This window comes from Carassius auratus, chromosome 8, assembly GCF_003368295.1.
Source record: "Carassius auratus strain Wakin chromosome 8, ASM336829v1, whole genome shotgun sequence".
In the NCBI taxonomy this organism is placed as follows: domain Eukaryota; kingdom Metazoa; phylum Chordata; class Actinopteri; order Cypriniformes; family Cyprinidae; genus Carassius; species Carassius auratus.
The window spans coordinates 6652788-6669737 of NC_039250.1; the positions used below are offsets into that span (position 1 = coordinate 6652788).

A 16950-nucleotide genomic window follows, 5' to 3' on the forward strand; every position below is an offset into this window, starting at 1 on the left:
ACCCTGAGTGACCACTGGTGTGTAAGGTTCAACCAGAGCTATTACCCAAAATGCATTGCTATTCAGCCCTATTTTGGTGGCAGAGTTGGACGTTATGTGCTCAGTTATGTTTGCCATATGAACACATATCGTGACTCATCAACTGCTTCAATCTGTTTTTGCAGGTTTGCAGTTAAAACTTCTGTGTTGTATCACGAAGACTGTTTCTGTATTGACAAAATATGATTAATGATCAAGCAAACATCTTGTAATGGGATCACAGTGTTGATCAACTAATGCTATAATGTTCTACACTTTGTTCTTTTACATGTGCACAAATGACTATTGATTAATTCAGCTTGTTGCTATAGGGCTGTGATTATTTCATTGAATGGTAACATTTGAAGTCTGTTGCTTTTCTATAGCATGTTTACAATACCATGTCACTACAAATTAAAAATTAAACTTCTAAATTACAATGACTAATTATAGTCATATGATGATAACATTACTAGAACAGAAATACTACACCAGAAATAATAAATGATCAAACATAGAGAGTAAACTGTCCTCTAATGCCATAAGTAGAATGAAGAGAGCTCTTAAGAGACATTGACATAACTCATTGATCCAGTTCAAAGAAGATTTAATATTTGATTTCTTGTGACATTTCAGTGTTCACCATGCAAGGGTCCCTCCTTTTGGGACAGACTGCAACAAAAGTATACTTTGCACAAAATGACGCTGTATATCCTCATTAGAAATAATTTTCTTGCATACAGTGAAAGGGCTAGTTAACCAACAATTGAAAATTGATCACTCAACCTCATGCCGTTACAAATATTTATTCAGTGGAACTTACAAGACATTTTTAGAAATGTCAGATTGTTGTCCACAATTTAATGGTCATGCAAATTGGTTAATAACATTCTTCAAAATATCTTCTTTTGTGTTCCTTAGAAGAAAAAGTCATATAGATAGGTTTGGAATGGTATGAGGGTGAGTAAACAATTACAGAATTTTAATTTTCGAGTGAACTAACCCTTTAATTACTAGAGAGTGAACAATGGCAATTATTTACACATCACAAGTCATTCTCTCTGATAATTTAATCATGATTTGAACAAAGTCAAAAAAATAAAAAAGGTATGTCAAAACATAACAGTTCCTAATGCCATACTATCAATCTGACACTGAGTGACATGAATATAAAGTATTAAACAAGCAAGAGGGGCAACAGACTGATGAAAATACTATGAATATTGAGAATGGCAGCAATCTTAAAAGACAAAATAAATAGTAAAAAGCATGCATTTTTAAATATAAAACATAATTGAAATTTGTTTAAGACCAGATGAAATCATACAGGGTCAAATAAAAATCTCCTTTCCGTGCATTATCAAAGAATGGGATCTGTATTATTCCAGCTGACCACTGCATTTCTCCATCTGTAAGACATATTTAAAGCATTAATGTTGCCACATGTTTGTATTTCACAATATCACATTTACATGTTATAGAAGACATTCTGATAAGCAAGAGAGATAAACTTTTGAGCACTGACGAAATAAAAGACTTACTTCGTCCTGATGCAAAGCTCCAGTGGAGGAATGAGATCACTGTCTGCGTTGTCATTCTGAGCAGCACCAGCAACAGAATGTGGATCTGTTCAGAGACACAAAACACACAAGGCCTTTTAATACTGATTTATAATAAACCCTAATTACAAAGCAAGTGTGCAAAGGTTGTGTTTGTTATGTTTTTCCTCAAATCCTATGGATAATACAACCAGTGTTTGTTTTGTGTGTGTTGAGACTCACAGACTGTTAATCTAATTGGTTCCTGCTGGTTGGCCAGCCCATCATAATAGTACAAATCAAACTCTTCCTCTTTGCAGTGATCGGTTGCCAGGTCTTCAGAGGGGCAAAAAAGCACACTGAAATGACTCTCACTGCACACCACCCATATTGGAAACTTGGGAGCTTTCAGGTGAGATCCAACCTTTAAAAAGAGAAGAATCTAGATGTACGAAATTTGAATATAATATCTTAGTATATGTTAGCGTGTTTGAAGCCTTATTACCTTACATATATTATAGTGCTCAAATAAAGACAGCAGCCCAATATTACAACGTGCTTTAATTCCCTTCAGAAGTGTAAAATTTCCATTTCCGGAATCAAGCTTCATTTCATCATCAAAGACGTTTGAAACTGCCCGTCCACAAAGCAAAAGATTGACCAATTCCTAAAGAAAAAAATGAAAAGGAATATATGAGACTTAATGACTTAATCATATCAGAACACAGTACACACTGGAGCTGTACAAAAATCAAACAACACTGTGTCCAATAAGAGAAAAATCAAATGCTTGTGTATGTGTATCAGGATAAGGAGTGTAAAATGTTATTATGGCAAACCTGTGTGCAGTAGCCATGAGCTCCAATGAGGGTGGAAGTTGGCACATCCATATCAGTTTGTATACTAAATCACAAAAAACTAAATCGATTAGCTCTGTGAATATATGAAAGTAAACAGTCTGCGCTGAATTAAAGAGGTGGAAACTCACATTGCAATCGTTCTGGAAAGAATGGCGGAGACAGTAAGCAAAATACAGCCAAAGGGACCAGACTCGAACTAAAAGGAAGAAAGAAAAGTGCTACTAATAGCGATCATCAATCACATTAAGAGCTATTAAACAGGTGATATATGGCTTAAAATGCATCAAGACTATCACTGCACGTGCTCAAATACAAATCTTTAACAATAATATAAACAATAACAGTAACACTACATATATATAAAACAAATATTTAACAATATTGCACAAAATGAATCTTACAGTATATTTTTTCATAACTTTTTGAAAATGTCGATTCTACAAGTATTAGACATCATGTATACGGCATGCGTCATCATGAGGAGTTTAAGTGCAGACTTACCTGTCTAACGTGCTTCTCAAGAACTAAAGTGAGATCATCTAAGGTCTCCACTGTGACGTACATTATCTACGCGGAATATGAAAAAAATCTATTAACAAAAGAGAAATATGTAGTCATCAAAAGATTAAGATGCAATTAGAAGGCAATTTAAGGGTCAAAAAATGACCTTACCATTTCTAGAATACCATCTGATTTGTAGCGTCCGATCGGGGGGAACAGACTTCTTCCTGTGTTTCTGTGGGGGCAGGTTCTTGACGGTTGAGAAATGAACTATGGGTTTGTAAATAGAAGTGACCATTCTAAATGTGTGACACTTACATTGCGACTGTGGCTCTCTTCATATTCCCCGCTCTCCACAGTATGTCAGCCAAAGCCTGAGACAGACATTTTGTCCTTAAAACATTCGATACCTCCAGTCTCCTGGAGACATAAAAATAAAAATGCAAATATATTTGAGATCAATAAGAGCTATGAAAATTATATTAACGTGATAACAAAACATAATATCTAATCTTTCAACAGAAAAAATTGCTAAAATATGACTGATGCTCATACGCACTCCTCCAATGAATCATAGCTTGATTCTTCAAACAGAAGCTTCTGCAGAACACAAGCTTGAACTGCTGCAAGGACTCCACATGGTCCTCCCTGATAAAAACAACCCCAGAAGATCTCATGAAGCAAAAGTTTACACACCGAAACTACACTTAATCTTGAGGTTGTCTGGAATACTGGACCTTCTTTTGTACAATCCCATACTTCAAACCAGGAGTATCTGAAAAGGTCAAATTCTGTCGTTTCCACTCCTCAGTGAAACAAGCCATAGAAGAACCAAAAATGATCTCCTTTAGAGCCTGAGTTCGACACAAGAGCACAGATGTCATTTCAGACTGGTCTGATATCAGAAATAATGGTTTGGGGATGTTAAAATGATAATGCACTTACAGTGGCAGTCATCTGGTCCATGGGAGTCTTGTCCAAACTAAGTTCTGGCACGGATGTTCTAGAAACATCACACAGGCTTTCCTCATTCTCTAGGTCATCTGTAAAATAGTAAAAAAGGTGTCTCAACGCTATTCAATTTCGAATAACAGATTGTTTTAAAGCCCATTTTAGTTGCACTGATTTCAAAATGATAGGATTAGAAAAATAAATATGAAAAGTGGACAACTGCACAAGCATTTGACGTGGACAAAAACAGCACTTCATTTATTTTAAAGCAGCTGCTAGTGAACTGGCTACAATACAAAATGTAATCTGTTGAAGATTTTAGGTACACTACCCAAAACCATTTCCAACACATGGAGTCCATCCAGTTTTGGGCTGGGTGCCGAATTCTTTCTGGAGAGGAAACAATAAAAGTTAATAATCACTCACTTGACATATTGCAGCTGAGAATAAATACCAACAGCCTCTTTTACCATCCCAAATTTCATAGTCTTTGAGCCGTGCTGTTTTACATGAAAGGGATTTCACCCGTATTCAATTCATGCCTACATTTAATGTTGTTGATAGGAAATCTGGGCCCCCTAATTAGGGCCCGAGCACCGAGGTGCGAGGACCCTCTTGTATCTGCTTTGTTTATTATTAGGGCTCAAGCCCGAAGGGGCGAAGAGCCCTATTGTTCTTCTAAGGATTATTAGGGCTCAAGCCCGAAGGGGCGAAGAGCCCTATTGTTCTTCTAAGGATTATTCTTCTTCTTATTATTATTATTTTTTTTATTTTTTATTAAACCTTCCGGGGGTTTTTGGAGGCCTTAACATGCTCAAAAACTCTTGAAAATTGGCACACACATTGGAATCTGCGGCCATCAGGACGCCACAGAGACTGGGCCCCGGGCGTGGCACAGGGACTCTACAGCGCCCCCTGGAACACAGTCAGAAATCTTGAACCATAGCTCACACACACTTTCATGTATTTATATGAAACTCAGTACACTTATAGATCTCATTGAGCCGAGCAACTTTCGCACTCTATGTCATAGGCTCCGCCCAACAGGAAGTCAGCTATTTAGGGCTGTTTATAAAAAGCATGCTCTGGAATTTGATATACTTGTCATAGGTCTTTTACTTGATTGCCACCAAACTCGGTCAACATGATCTCAAGACATTGGGGATGGAAAATTGCGAGGGGATTTTTGATATCTCGAACGGTTTGCCCGTGGCGAGGCGTTGAAATTATGGCGAGATATGAGAAACAGGAAATGTCTAATAACATCCACATACATTTCCTGAATTTGATCAAACTTCATTGGTTTGTTCGTTGTATGATACTGATCGTATATATGTGACTATTAAGAGTCAACATTATAGCGCCACCAACTGGCAGCAGGAAGTGTGCCATTTTCCAAATGCTTTGAATTCAGCATCTTATTTTTACTCTATTTACTTAAAACTTCATCAGAATAATGACAAAACACGGCCGATGTAAATCTGTTGTGGGGATATTGATATCTGATATAGTGTTGCCATGGCAACGTGTCAAACTTGAATGTTCTGTTATGGTGAGTTTGAGGCAGACAACAAGCTCAGATTTACATAAAACTCAAAACACATATCAGTATTAGTGATAGCTAGACAATGGCAAAAGCTTTTAAAAGGGCGTGAAGGAGGCACTCTATAGCGCCACCTTTTGTCAAAAGTGGGGGGGTTAGTTTTAGCTACAGACACCAAACTTGGTACATAAATTGTTCTTTTCAAGACGGACAACTTTCTAATTCACAGTCATCAGCTACGACCAACAGGAAGTCGGCTATTTTGATTTGAATATTTAAATTGAGCTCTGATTTAATGCATACTCCTCACAGGGGAAGTACACTATACACACCAAACTTTGTCTACATGAAGAAAAACCATTGAGGAACTTAAATTGCGAACGGATTTTGGTTAGCTTGAACGGTTTTGTCGTGGTGAATTTTTGAAATGACAGTAAAAAGGGAAACATTAATTGCCTTGTATGTTTAAATTGCAGCTTCCAAACACTTCAAAGCATTTTTTTATACAAAGATCAAATCATTTTGAGGAAATATGCATAGTTTCACGACTTTACAACACTGTATGGATAAAAGAAAATTAAAAAACTGTCAGACTTCTCAACTGACATGATCTCACTCTGGCCACCCTGTCTGTGTGGGGAAGGGAGGGGGAGAGGGAGGGGGAGTGTGAGGGGGTTGGTGACTGTGACAGTGTGTGTGGACTGTAGGGAGGGGCTGTCTGGCAGAGAGAGAGACAGAGAGACCTAATCATCCCTTTAATAATCAGGAAAAAAAAAATCTGTATTTTAAATTGTTATTGTTTTTGTTGTTGCTAATGGTGGTGTTTTTTCCTTTCATTACAGGTTAAGAAATCTCTTAGGCCTTATCCTTTTCTGACAGTTTTAGGGATTTAAAAACATCCTAAGAACCCTAATTTGTGCTGCAAATAATAATTTCAAACTCATTTGATACTGACCTATGACAACCTGTGACGTGACATGACATTTATTAATCTCATGGATGTAACAGTAAAACTCTTCAACTGACAGATAAAGCTGTAATGCAAGCAAAACTATTTCACAAATGCTTATAGGTCATTAAAATCATTACAAAACACTAATACATTATTTAAGGATTTGGTAACACTGTAAAATAATGTCTAATTTGTTAACATTATGCAGTATAACATAGTATGCAGTCTTCGTAGGGCACCAACTCCCAGAGGGGGCACCATCCCAGTTGCTCAAAAAAAAAAAAAAAAAAAAAAAAACATGCGTCATTCTCCCATCCGCGCTCGCGACCGCTCACACCTCATGTTTGCGGCTGAATGTTCGTAATTGATGGATGGACATCTATGCCTGGGTATAGGACATCAGCAATCCGGCACAGAGAAAAGAAAACTAAAGAAAATAAAACAGGCATAAAGTTGTCTTGACATTGGACTTTCTAGAGTCTCAAATTTAGGGAAGGTCTCTAAAGTTACATGTGATATTGTTATACACTTTTCTAACGTCAGTAGCATTTGAAGAGAATGACTTACAGTCATAAAAACAACTGTAATTGTTCATCTAGGTGACAGCTATAATGCACAATTAAATTGAATGTTTGATATTTATTACAACAAACTGTAAGTCATATGTAAATTATGCAACTTTTTCACATGGGCTCAAATGCAAATTTGAAGCTCAATAGCATTTGAGAAGAAAGACTTGCAGTCACAAAGCAATTGTAATGTGTTCATATAGGTGTCAGCTACAATGCACACCTTATACATTTTTTATAAATATTAAAATAAAGTGTTACTAAAGTTATATATATTGTTCTGTGTATGTGATTTCAAAGTCTAGATTGGTCGGATTAACCCTTTAACTGCCGCATCCCTTAAAACTGATTGTCAGAGGGTTACTGTAAATGCTTATGCCCGCTGGGCACAGTTATCCTGATGCCACCGGGGTGGCGTTGCACTGATGGCTTGAGCCCGACATCGCTGCTTGCAGCTATATTTCTTATTATTATTTTTTTTATTTTTTATTAAACCTTCCGGGGGTTTTTGGGGGCCTTAACATGCTCAAAAACTCTTGAAAATTGGCACACACATTGGAATCTGCGGCCATCAGGACGCCGCAGAGGCTGGGACCCGGGCGTGGCACAGGGGCTCTACAGCGCCCCCTGGAACACAGTCAGAAATCTTGAACCATAGCTCACACACACTTGCATATATTTATATGAAACTCAGTACACTTGTAGATCTCATTGAGCTGAACAACTTTCGCGCTTTATGTCATAGGCTCCGCCCAACAGGAAGTCAGCTATTCAGGGCTGTTTAAAAAAAGCATGCTCTGGAATTTGAAATACTCCTCTGAGGTTTTCAAGCCGTTCGCCACGAAACTCGGTGAACATGATCTCAAGACATTGTGGATGAAAAATTGCGAGGGGATTTTTGATATCTCGAACGGTTTGCCCGTGGCGAGGCGTGGAACTTATGGCGAGAAATGAGGAACAGGAAATGTCTAATAACATCTACATACATTTCCTGAATTTGATCAAACTTCATGGGTTTGTTCGTTGTATGATACTGATTGTATATATGTGACTATTAAGAGTCAACGTTATAGCGCCACCAACTGGCAGCAGGAAGTGTGTCATTTTCCAAATGCTTTGAATTCAGCATCTTATTTTTACTCGATTTACTTAAAACTTCATCAGAATAATGACAAAACACGGCCGATGTAAATCTGTTGTGGGGATATTGATATCTGATATAGTGTTGCCATGGCAACGTGTCAAACTTGAATGTTCTGTTATGGTGAGTTTGAGGCAGACAACAACCTCAGATTTACATGAAACTCAAAACACATATCAGTATTAGTGATAGCTAGACAATGGCAAAAGCTTTTAAAAGGGCGTGAAGGAGGCACTCTATAGCGCCACCATTTGTCAAAAGTGGGGGGGTTAGTTTTGGCTACAGACACAAAACTTGGTACATAAATTGTTCTTATCAAGACGGACAACTTTCTAATTCACAGTCATCAGCTACGATCAACAGGAAGTCAGCTATTTTGATTTGAATGTGGATTTTTTTTTTACATTTAGCTGTGAATTAATGCATACTGCTCAGAGGAGAGCAACACTATACACACCAAACTTTGTCTACATGATGCCAAAACATTTTAAACAACTTAAATTGCCAATGGATTTTGGATAGCTTGAACGGTTTTGTCTTGGTGATTTTTTTAAATGACAGTAAAAATGGAATTATTAATTGTCCTGCATTTTTAAATTCCAAACACTTCAAAACCTTTTTTCATACAGAAAAAAAGTCATTCTGAGTAAATATGGATAGTTTCACAACTTTACAACACTGTATGGATAACAGAAAATTAAAAAACTGTCAGACATCTCATCTCACTCTGTCCCTCTGTTTGAGTATATGTGCTTCAGACTTCCATTGTCTGAGAGAAATAGCGCCCCTACAGGTTCAATTCCCGGACTTTTACTTTCACTTTTAAATTGGTTAAAATACAAATAAATACTTAGATTTAATTCACACTGACAAGCTAAACCAACATATCTGATTATTACCGGGTCAGGGCTCATTAATAATTGATGTATGGTCAGTGATACGTGAGAAACACGAGAGATGAATCACCGCTCTGAGCATGAGCGTGTGGAATGACGAGCTCAGAAAAAACGAGTTTATTCTTGTTTTATAGCTTTTACAAATAAAATATTGCAGCGATATTACACAATTCACCAATTAAAACACACCAAGAGCTAAATTCAGATGTTTTTGAACTGTTTGTGTAAAAATTAAATATTTGCGGCTGCCTATCTGAAATCACAGCTCCGATCAGCGCATAGTGTTACGAGCTGAAAACAAACGAATTTATTCTTGTATAAGAGCTTTTTTAAATAAAATATTGCCACCAATGCACACAATACACCTATTATAACACAACAAGAGCTAAATGCAGGTGTTTGTGACCCGTTTAAGTGTGCAAGACTATTTGAAAGCGCGACTGGCAGAATAACATTTCTCTTGAGCTGCAGGTTTCTGCCTTTCGTCGTACGAACGAACACATCACGGACAAGATTATTTCAAAATAGCTTGGCGAATATAAACGAAAACAGCCACGTGAACATAAACTGTTGAGAAATAAATCTGAAGTGGATCTACTGGATTTGAATATTAAAGTGACCACATTTACCACTTGCTTCTGTCTTCAATTTTAATCTATATAAAAAAGGAAACTCATTCGACTTGGCTGCTTTTTTAATGTGTGCGTATTTATTTATTTACCTTTTTATACATTTTGTATAATTTCATAGTTTGTGTATTACAATTATAAAAACAAAAATAAATTTAGCCACTCACATATAAATAGCTTAGGCCTTATCCTTTTTCTGACAGTTTTAGGGATTTTTAAAAATCCTAAAAAAAACCTTATTTGTGCTGCAAATAATAATTTCAAACTCATTTGATACTGACCTATGACATCCTGTAACATTATATTTATTTGAATTTACAAAATCTCATGGATGTAACAGTAAATCTGTTCAGCTCACAGATCAATACTAAGCTGTAATGCAAGCAGAACTTTCACAAATGCTTATGAGTCATTTAAGGATTTGATAACTGTAAAATAATGTCTAATTTGTTAACATTAGCAAATGCATTGATAACATTTTATAATAACTGCACTCATTAGTAAATAGTCAGTTCATGCTTTATAAAGCCTTGTCCCAATATTAATAGTCAGTAGTAAGCAGTTTATAAATACAGCTATAAATAGCTTGTCCTTGGTTTATAAGCACATTTATTAAAAAGGAGAGTAAAGGGTCAGTTATCTTCCTATGAAAAATAAAAGATAAAAATAAACAAACAACAACAGATTGATACAGAAATCAGAAATTTTATTGTGGATTTATGAAAAAATCAGCCTGTAAATGAATTCATACTCCTCCTCATACTACTCCATACTCCTTTTTCAACATGATGCCAATATACTGAAATTGTGAATGGGTTTAGGATAGCTTAAATGGTGTTGCCATAGAGATTTATTAAAGTAACATAAAAAATACAATAGTTATTTTACTATATCTTTAAAATGTTTCATTCTAACTCTTCATAATTTTTTATATAAGTAGAAGTCATCATTTGAAGGAAGCACAGTAAGTTTCATAGCTTTATCATTTTCAAGAGCCAGCATAAAATTAAAACTATCATAACTTATAAATCAAGCTTGCAATTCTTAGTACCAATAATGGCCACCAGAGGGAGCTATAGGATTACTTTTAAATAATTATTGTAGAAACGAGTATAATTTAAATCATTTATAGAAATCTTTCAAAAAAATAATATGAATTGTATGTATTTTACTGATAAAGTGACCCTCACTTAATTAGAATAACAAGCTGAAGTATTGTGAACTGTATATTAAGAATAATTCTTTATAGGCTTTATGGACAGATAAGTTTTGAGTGACTCTTGAAGGTTCAGCACCACATCCTCTTTTACCACTGTTTAAAGAATTAATCTTACACAACAGGTGTGAATGAATTTTGGATAGCTTGAATGGTTTTGACGTGGTGATTTTTTGAAATAATAGTAAAAAAGGAACCAGTAAATGTCTTTTTATTTTTTTAAAGTGCAGCTTCTAAACACTTCAAAAAAAAAATGTACACATAGAAGACAAGTTATTCTGAGGAAATATGCATAGTTTCATGACTATACAACACTATATGGATGATAGAAAATTAAAAAACTATCATACATCTGATGTCACTCAGTCCCACTGTCACTGTGGGTAATGTGTGTGTGTGTGTGTGTGTGTGTGTTGTCAGTTCTTCTTGACCTGCTTTTTTCTTCTTCTTTTCTGACCTCATGACCCAGTCAGCATTTTTTGTACAATGGTCAAGTCTTAACTTATCAATTTCTGTATTGCATTTGTGTTTGATATTTCTCATGGGTATTTCATAATTTCGACCTTACAGTTTGAGTTAAAACTCTATTTTAGCGCATTTCATCTGTAAAAGAAAACATGCCTAATAATTCTGCACACATGAATATAAGGGCCCTATTTAAACGATCTGAAACGCAAGTGTCAAAGCGCGAAGCGCAAGTAACTTTGTGGGCGGGTCTCGGCGCTGTTGCTATTTTCCCGGCGGGATAAATGGCTCTTGCGCCCGGCGCAAATCTAAAATGGGTTGGTCTGAAGTAGCTTCATTATTCATAGGTGTGGTTTGGGCGTAACGTGAAATAAACCAATCAGAGCGTCATCCAACATCCCCTTTAAAAGCAGGTGCGCAAGTTCCATTATGGATTGCTATTATGGCGTATTTACCAGGTGCTCGCCAGGAGCGGTTCACAGCTGAGGAGACTGATGTTCTTGTAAGAGCAGTGAAAGACAGAGAAGTTGTGTTGTATGAGGATGGGAGAAACCCACCCAAAATAGCGTCATGATTTCCGTCATCTCATGTGTTAATATTTTTTTAGTGTAACAATTTATGATTTGCAAAAATAACTGTTGCATCTGTGTAGATTACATGAGCAAAGTGTATGCGCGTTGTGCACGCTATACATTATGGTCAAGCATGCGCCCTTAAAACAGCATAATGAACAACGCGTTTGACTTTAGACTAGGTTTTTTCTGGTCAGTGGCGCAATTGTTTAATGGAACAGCAAAATAGCACCAGGGATTGTTTGCGCCGGAACAAGCCTCCTTTTTTGCGCTGAACCGCCCAGGGAGCGCAAGTTCATTCACTAGTTTAGCGACGTTCTTCTGTGGAGGGAAAAGCGCGCTTTGCGCAGGTGCAAAATAGGAATGACACATGCGTCGGTGTACAAAGTCAATTGCGCTGGGTGCAAGATAGGGCCCAAGGAGTTTTTCTCTTCCAGCTTTCCTGGACTATTGTATAGCACTCATAAATGATTAAATAAAAAATAATGGTAGTTATTAAGATTGATATGGTTTGGAATTGGTAAAATGTACTTGGAAAAAAATCACAATAAAACAATGTTTTCATGTTTAAGTTTGGAATATTAACTGACATGAATGAATGCTATATAAATATTGTTCATGTTAACATAATGTTTATAAATAAAATCTTATTGTACAGTGTTACTAAAGTTATATATATATATATATATATATATATATATATATATATATATATATATACATATATTTACATATACATATACATATACATATATATATATATATATATATATATATATATATATATATATATATATATATTGTTCTGTGAATGTGATTTTAAAGTCTAGATGATTCGGATTAACCCTTTAACTGCCGTATCCTTTAAAACCTCACTGCCAGAGGGATATTGTGAATGCATGTGCCCGCTGGGCACAGTTTACCTGATGCCATGGGGGGGTTATGGCATTGGTGGCTTGAGCCCGCCATCGCTGCTTGCAGCTATATTTATTATTATTCTTCTTCTTCTTCTCCCGAATGAATCGCATTTTTGAGGGCTTTAACATGCTCAAAAAGTCATGAAACTTTGCACACGCGTCAAACCTGGTGAAAATTTTCGTCTGATATAGGATTCAGAAGAGGGTGTGGCAAAATGGCTCGACAGCGCCACCTATACTAAGAAAATCAACAGCCTTCCAGCTATGTTTCACATACATGCACGAAAATTGGCACACATATGTAACACACCAATACCTACAAAAAAGACTCTTGGACCAAAATTCTAAACCCAACAGGAAGTCGGTTATTTTTAATATTATGAGCAAATTTTGTGTAATTTTGGTCATTTCCATGTGTTGTATTTTAACTAACTCCTCCTAGAGATTTCTTCAAATCAACACCAAATTTGGTGTGACTAATCTAAAGGCCTTTTGCGATGTTAAATTGCGAAGATCTTGAGTTTTCGTTGCAGGGTGTGTCCGTGGCGGCCTGGCGAATTTCGATGATTCGCCACGAAAAATGAAGTTGCTATAACTCACACATACAATGTCCAATCTGCCCCAAACTTCACATGTTGATGAAACTCTGAACCTGAACAGATTGACATGCCCATATTCCGTTATAGTCATAGCGCCACCTATTGGCAACAGGAAGTGTCATATTTACGCTGTGATGAACTACTCTTAGAAATTTTTTGACATCAATGTATTTTTTGTGGTCAGTCTAATCTAAAGGCCTGTGCAATGTTCAGTTGTGAAGATCTTGAGTTTTCGTTGAAAGGCGTGTCCACGGCACCATGGCGAAGTTCGATGTCTCGCCATGTTAATAAAAGATGTTATAACTCAGGCATAAAATGTCCGATCTTCCCCAAACTTCACATGTGTGATAAGAGTCCTGACCTGAACAGATCTGCAGGCCAATATTCCACCGGGTGTGGCAGAATGGCTCGATAGCGCCACCTATACACTTTCAACGGAGTCTGCCTCGAGCTATGTCTCACGTACATGTACAAAAATTGGTATACACATGTAACACTCCAATACCTACAAAAAAGTCTCTTGGTACGAAATCCGGATCCCAACAGGAAGTCGGTTATTTTGAATTTTCCCTTCAAAATTGGTGTTGTTTTTGCCATTTTCAGGGGTTGTACTTTAAATAACTCCTCCTAGAGATTTATTCAGATCAACACCAAACTTGGTCAGTGTAATCTAAAGCCCTTTGCGATAATAAATTGCGAAGGACTTGAGGTTTCGTTAAAGGGCGGGTCCATGGCGGCCTGACAAATTTCGATGTTTCGCCATGAAAAAGGAAGTTGCTGTAACTCAGACATACAATGTCCAATCTGCCCCAAACTTCACATGTTGGATAAGACTCTTGTCCTGAACAGATCTACATGCCAATATTCAGTTATAGTCATAGCGCCACCTATTGGCAACAGGAAGTTACATATTTTACACTGCGACAAACTACTCCTAGAAATTTTATGACATCAATGTCTTTTTTGTGGTCAGTTTAATCTAAAGACCTGTGTGATGTTTAGTTGTGAAGATCTTGAGTTTTTGTTAAAAGATGTGTCCATGGCGCCGTGATGAAGTTTGATGTCTCGCCATGGGAATAAAACATGTTATAACTCAGGCATAAAATGTCCGATCTTGCCCAAACTTCACTTGTGTGATAAGGGTCCTGGCCTAAACAGATCTGAAGGCCAATATTCCATCGAGTGTGGCAAAATGGCTCGATAGCGCCACCTATACACTTTCAACGGAGTGCGTATTCACTTTAAACAGAGTGCGCCTCGAGCTATGTTTCACGTACATGTACAAAAATCGGTACACACATGTAACACACCAATATCTATGAAAAAGTCTCTTGGTACGAAATCCGAATCCCAACAGGAAGTCAGTTATTTAGAATTTTCTCTGCAAAACTTGTGTTGTTTTGGCCATTTTCAGGGGTTGTACTTTAACAAACTCCTCCTAGAGATTTATTCAGATCAACACCCAACTTGGTCAGTGTAATCTAAAGCCTTTTGCGATCTTAAATTGCGAAGATCTTGAGGTTTCGTTAAAGGGCGTGTCCATGGCGGCCTGACAAATTTCGATGTTTCGCCATGAAATAGGATGTTGTTATAACTCAGTCATAAAATGTCCGATCTTGCCCAAACTTCACTTGTGTGATAAGGGTCCTGCCCTGAACACATCTGAAGGCCAATATTCCATTATATAGATAGCGCCACCTGCTGGCAACAGGAAGATTGGCACATATATGGAATAAACATTGATATGTTCTACTTATATTTATGAGTTTAAACGCATATTTCTCACCGTTCACCTATTAACTAAAGCCACTCACTGCCGTTGAGCCCGGGTGCGAGGGCCCGTTCATCGCTGCTTGCAGCTTTAATTGTAAACTGCTTTTGTCCCCTTATCTTTTTAAATATACAATTCAGAAACTGTTGTGGGTCCCCCTGGACCTATGGGCCCCTAGAATCATTCCCACCTTTCACCTCTAGACTTTTGACATTTTTCAAAAACATTTTTCCAATGAAGGTTTGCGTAGGTTTTCCCATACACAGGTTAAGTACTGGGCATATTCAAACAAACTTACAAGCGACGTTTGACATCTGACGTCCTCTCATGTCCACTACGGTCTATGATTCCTGTATGTACATTAGAAAAACATGCTGCTCTCACGAGGTGCTAATGGGATAGACTTTGTATTGGTAGTATTGACACCATTTGTCCAGTTTGCTGCTTCTTTACAGTCCTCCAGTGTTGCCATAACAGGTGACATTGTTTTTCGAGCTGGACGCCTCCTGCTACTTTCCTAAAGAAAATTAAGCAATGCAATGTTGTTAAGGAGGAATGGTGTAGAATTAAATATTAGTAAAGAAATTAAGCAAATAGCTTTTTAAACAAACGAATATTAACTTAATCAACATTCATCACCTGCGAGGAGCTGGCAATGGACCTGCCATAATGCCTCGTCTTATCCTGCTACTTCTGTTCTTCTGGCTGTCAGTGTCTATGACCTTTTTCTCAGAGGGAAATCCTTCTTTCGATACAGTTAAGAGACTATCCTGGCTAGACGATAAATTGTATACACTTCTCTCGTTTTCAGGGAGAACAGCAAAGCTCTTGTGCAGCTTTTCAGAAGGCGTTTGGGAAGGCACAACAGCTTGTGACACACTGCTTTCAGATAACCTGCGTAAAAGGTTGAATGTTTATTGCTGTCAACAGATCTTGAAAGACTCAAACAAATGAACACACTGGAGTTGTGTAAAATAAATAAATACCTTGGAACTGTCACACAAGAGATCTTCCAAACAACATTCCTCTCTCTTAACATTCCCAGTCGTGTGCGTGGAGGAACTGGATGTGGTTTGATTGTCACCATGCCGGCGTGCTTTGGTTTTACCACCTTCACTCATTCTGTCCTTCACCATCATCTCCAACATTGACTTCAAGTGATGTTCTTCGGTCTAAACACAAATGCATTTTATGACCTCTCTGCTTTTTCAACATTCTTGATATTTTAAGTTCAGATGACTTTGGATACCTTATTCTTTTTGTAAAGGCCCTCAAGGTGTAGAATTCTGCGCAGATCTGCTCTGTTATTAATGCTTGAATTAGTTCGTGGAAGCTCTTCATCCATACAAGCTATGGTTTTCTTCAGGCCCTGCAAGTACATTTCATCATCCAACCAGAAAAAAAGACACCATCTTTCATTAGAAAATTTACATTTTAAACACAGAATATGTATATCATACTAAATAAATGTGTTTAAAGATTTCCCTACATGCTGCTTTGGGTGTACAGGAACGTTAGCCATGTGTATCATGTTTACAAGTCTTCCAAATAAAATAAAATAAATGAAACTGATCTGTCACCCACCTTTCGGACTGAGATATTCCACGAACTAGAGACGCGGAGACTTCTTCAACATCTTTGCCCATCATGGATCACAATAACACAGCGGTAAATATGGGAACAGGATAGCAAGTTGGCTAGTTCGACGTAAATATCCCCAAACTTCACTCACACACCCGAGTACTATTGGTCGGCACAAGTCATATTTTCATCTTCACGCCGTTACCGCATTTTTCACGATGGTATTTTAAT

General features: G+C 37.2%; 1 pseudogene; it reads right to left on the minus strand.

The window, feature by feature from the left end:
• Positions 1 to 608: 608 nt before the first annotated feature.
• LOC113107118 (probable ubiquitin carboxyl-terminal hydrolase MINDY-4) lies at positions 609 to 16875 on the minus strand (annotated as a pseudogene).
• Positions 16876 to 16950: the final 75 nt, after the last annotated feature.